Source organism: Gossypium hirsutum, chromosome D13 (genome assembly GCF_007990345.1).
Source record: "Gossypium hirsutum isolate 1008001.06 chromosome D13, Gossypium_hirsutum_v2.1, whole genome shotgun sequence".
In the NCBI taxonomy this organism is placed as follows: Eukaryota; Viridiplantae; Streptophyta; class Magnoliopsida; order Malvales; family Malvaceae; genus Gossypium; species Gossypium hirsutum.
The window spans coordinates 35,444,820-35,449,931 of record NC_053449.1 but is presented as its reverse complement, the minus strand read 5'-3'; the positions used below and the strand labels follow the sequence as shown (position 1 = coordinate 35,449,931).

The 5,112-nt window shown below is 35.5% G+C and overlaps 1 non-coding gene across 1 annotated transcript; it reads left to right on the top strand.

Annotated features, from left to right (window-relative positions):
• Positions 1-226: 226 nt before the first annotated feature.
• On the top strand, positions 227-333 carry LOC121225897 (small nucleolar RNA R71). Its single transcript, XR_005923800.1, has one exon. It is a non-coding gene; the product is annotated as a small nucleolar RNA R71 (small nucleolar RNA).
• Positions 334-5,112: the final 4,779 nt, after the last annotated feature.

The window sequence follows — 5,112 nt, the reverse complement described above, 5'->3', positions numbered from 1 at the left end:
TGCAAGTGAAGTGAGAGCATCCACTTCATGTATTCTGGTGATTCATCTTTCTAACGCTGCTTGACTGGTTGGTCATTGATAATTGTTGCTAGCAATCCTCTCGATGATTTCATAAGCCTCATTATAAGACTTAGAAAAGAAAGCATCATTAGTAGAAACGTCCACTACCATCCTCGTGTGAGCATTGAGACCATTATAAAACGTCTCAAGTTGGATACAATATGGGATTCCATGATAAGGGCACTTCCATAATAATTCGTTGTACCTTTCTCATGCCTCATACAATGACTCATCATCCATTTGTTGGAAAGCAGTGATCTCATTCCTTAACTTAGCATTAGTGCTAAGCGAGAAATACTTTATGAGGCATTTTTTTGCTAACTGTTGCTATGTGGAAATTGAATTTGCTGGCAATAACTTCAACTAGGCTCGAGCTCTGTCCTTTAGCAAATACGTGAACAGATTCAATCGTAATGCATCTTCGGGCACTCCGACTAACTAGAAAGAATCGCTCACCTCCATAAATAGTCTTAAGTGAAGGTGAGGATCTTCGGTAGGCATTCCACTGAATTGGCCCATTGTCTGAAGCATCTGGAACATGACTGGCTTTAGCTTGAATTGTTGTGCCTCAATTTTAGGTCTCCTAATACCAGGATTAAGATCATGAAACACTAGCACAACATACTGTCTTAGAGCTCTATCCCTATCATTAGTAATAACGATAGGATTTTGAGCAGGGTTTGCTCCGTTTTCTTGATTCGGATTTTCAAAGTTCATCTCTTTGGTCCTTCTCTAACTTTCTTGTCTTCTCTATTGTTGAAAAGTTCTTTCAATCTCAGGGTTTACGAGGAGTAAATCAATGATTCGACCAATACTCATAAACACCTGAAACAAACATAGAAAATTTAATTAAGTCAAAATTGAACAGAAAAATAAACCAAAATGCAAAATTAACAAATTAACAGATAATGATTTTTATAACAGTCACTAGCAACAGCGCCAAAAACTTGGAACGACAGAAATGTGCAAGTGTACACAATCGCAACAAGTAATAAAGTGACAAGTAAATGTCGAGTTATCATACCCACAGGGACTGTGAAAAAAATTATTTATGAATGAAATTTAAAATACTTTAGTGAAGAAAAATATTTTGATTGGAGGAGGTGATTAAAAACTAGGATTTTAACTAAGTACAATAAATAAAAATAAAATAAAAGTTCCAATGCACGATTTCAAAAGATGATTTTAATCAAGATGGCATAATTGTGTTAGATTAATTACATTTCTTAACTTAGAATTATTAAACTCATGTTCATATTGTTACGAATAAATTCACAGCAACTCGGTAATTTGTTAACTTATGAACATATTTACCTACCAAAATCCATTTATCTCTTGACTATATCTCTACGTCAATTCAACCGGTTAAACAAATTTTAATAAGCAAATGTGTTAATGCACATACATACTTATGAAATTAAAATAATCTCTTATACATATCTCTATGCCAATTCAAAAAATTAATTCAATATCATAAGCACATAAAAGATTACGTGAGGTAACAATGTATTTCTACCTTAAAACAATTTAATCACATTAATCTTGCAAGTTATGCAAGGCTAATGTATTGTTAGATACCGTTGCTAATTTAATCCTCAGCTACCTTAGATGATTAAACATGCATTGATGAAGTATTGTGTCAATTAATTACAATTTCAATCCGTTTAAATAATTAATTTATTAGTTACTTTAAAATTGTAATGCAAGAATAACGTAGTCATAGTTTTACTTAATCAAACATATTATCGAGACCTATAACAACACAAACACAATTTTAATGGCTCAAGTAGACGAAATGCAATCAACCTAACAGGAATTAAATTTAAGCCATATTATTAAACTAAAAATACCAACATCAAAAATATTCATAGACATGTTCATCATAACAACAACAAAATTAAAAGGATAGAGAACAAGAATCAAATCCGGTGCTTCACCGAGGCTTGACTAGTTTGCTTTGCTCCTCCTTCTCCACTTGTTCCTGTCGAACTGAGGCTTTCATGAACACTTGAATGCTGCTCCAAATGGTGGTTGAATGAATCTTTTTCAAGAGGTTAAATCGACAAAGGAATAGGGAAGAAAATGAAGAACAATGGAAGGGGATTGAAGAGAGAAAGTGAGAGAGAAGTGAAAGGGTAAGAGGTTTTGAGATGTGTTTGAAGTGAGCGGCCAAGAGGGGTATTTATAGGTTGAGAAGGCTGCTAAAAATAGTCAAAATAAGTATCCAAAGACTCCCTCCATGTCCGGCCACACATGTGGCATGTTTGAAGATTTCAAACATGCTAGTTTTAGGTAGGGACAAATCTTGAAAGGCATGAATAGTGGAGGGGTTTGAATGCAAATTGAAGGAGTCTTCAAGGGCCATTTTTCAAGCTAAATAGTCATCCAAACAAGCTAATTGGGTTAGCATATGGGATGGTTTTGGGCTGCCCAATGCTCGGTTGGATTGGTTTTCTCAGTTTAGCTCAACTGGGCCCCTTTTCATAATTAATTAATAATAATTTATTTAACCCAAATTAAATTGGATTAAAATTAAAATTAATTATATTATGAATTAATACACAAATTTTGGACCGTCTTAGGCTGAAAAATTAATTCGCCTTGATGCTTCAAAATTGTTTCTCGGTTTTACACTTCTAGTAGTGTCTGTTAAGCCATTTTTTGCCCTTTGTGCAAACCTGTCGAAAATAATCAAAATTTGATATAAAATTAATTAAAATTCAAAATTTTCATAATTTGAGTGCATTTTAATTTTTTTATAATTATTATTTATTTTTCGACAAGAATTTTACTGAAAGTGCATGAATTTGAGTTAAAAAGGGCATGAAAAGTGTGTATATTTTCGTGTTTCCAACTACTCAAGCAGAACGAGAAGTTGCGAATGAATGTGCATTCTGGTAACTCTATTTTTTAGGATAATCTAAACACGCAGGACGAGGCCCTAGGCATGCAGATCAAAGAATGGCAAAAGGTCATGGACGAGTTATGTAGAGACATAAGGGCGTTACACACTGAATCGCAGAACATGGATTGGCTTTTTTGTTCCAATAACCTATTTACCTTTGAAATGGAAGCGGTGAACTTATCATGTGACTTCAAGGTCTTGAAGGATATGTTTGAGGGAAGAAGGGACTCAAGAGCTCATATGATATAGTACAATGACTACATGAATGTGTTGGGATCATTAGATGCAGCGAAGTGAAAAGCCTTTTCCACAACGCTCAAAGGGAGTGCCAATGATTGGTACCTATCTTTTCCATAAGATTCAATTCAAAACTTCTTTAGTTGGGATATATGTTCTTGGGTAGATTTAGAGTCCATAAAGCGATCATGAATATGCCTATGAGACTCATGTCTGTGAAATAAAAGGAGGGCGAGTCCTTTCAAGACTACATGAAGAGGTTCCATGCGGCAACCCTAAACACCAAAAACTTGGAGGACTAGTGGACCACAGATGTCTTTATCATGGGAGTACAAAATGACCACGTACAATATTCCTTTACATATAAAAAACTACAGAGTCTGGCTGACCTTTACGAGCGAACCCACAAGTTCACAAAAGTAGAGGAAATCAAAAGAGCGTCACATGCCACCTTTTATAGGGAAGACAGATAGTTCAGAAACAAGGATGGACCTCGCAGCAAATAGGGGCCCCTAACTAATCACTGTGAGTAAGAAACGAAAGGCCACAAAAGAGTCAGGCCAAAGGTGACACACTTAAGGCTCTCCTGAGACCTCAGTAAGACCACACCAGAAGATATGTTTCTCAGGGAAGGTTTGAAGATTACACTCTAAATGCTACCCGAACCTACATTCTTACTCAAGTCAAGAGCCTTGGGTTCTTACACAAGCCACCTCCGATGAGGAGCATTTGGAGAAGGATGAACTCAAGGGACCAGTGCGTTATTCAAGATGAAATTGGGCACAAGATCGAGGATTGTTTCACGTTGAAAGATGCTATAGAAAAGGCAAGTCAAAATTATGAGCTCACCAAATTCATGAATCAAAGTGGTTCACAGCAGGGTCAGAGCTCGCGCAGTGATCCCAAGGGTAAACAAAAAGTTAGGGGTACCATCCATGTGATCGTAGGTACAGACGAGGATTGGGCAAGTTCCAATATAAAGAGGAGGGCATACAAGTGAAGTTTAATGTCAATTAGCACTCCCAAGAGGTTACGACAGCAGGAGAAATGGAGTGTGGAATTTGGTAGTGATGACGAGAAACTTGTCCACGACAAAGAAGGTAACGATATGATGGTGGTCTCGATAGCAGTCGCGAGTTTCAAGGTTAAAAGAATATTAGTGGACAACGGGAGTGCAATGGAAGTGTTGTTTTGGGACACATATCAGAAGATGGGGCTAAATGAATAGGCGTTGTCGAAGGCTAGCCCGTTGTATAGTTTCGTGAATCACCCTGTTGAGGTGAGAGGTTCAATCACCTTACTAGTCACCTTAAGGGATGACAAGTATACAACCAAGGAATATGTTCAGTTCCACATTGTAGACCACCCAAAGGTATACAATGTCTATAATACCCCGAAAATTACTACTGTAATAAAGTAAGATAATATCCTTGATATAGTAAAATAAGGAAATAAAGTGATAAAAAGGTTAATATTGAGTTATGTCAACATTGGAAGTATATTATGACATATTAATTCAAGAAAGGATTAAATTGCAAAAGTGAGAAATGTTTTGTTGCCCAAGAGTAAATACTCAAAATTTGAGGGGTTAAAGTGTAAATATGAAAAAGTTAAAGGACCAATAGTGTAAATATTTTAATGGTGGAATAATCTAGAAACTAAGGAAAATGGATAAATTAGGACCAAATTGAAAATGTGAGGAATTTTGAAGGACTAAATTGTAATTTTACCAAATTAAGTGATGACTCAATGATGGAATTTCAAAAGATTATAAAGGGCAAAATGGTCAAATAGAGAGAGAATTCTAGAAGGTAATGATGATTTCTGTGATATTTTTAATTAATTAATTAGATAAATGTTATTTAATTAATATAAAAGGGAGGAAAGATGATGAAAAAATTATCATCTTT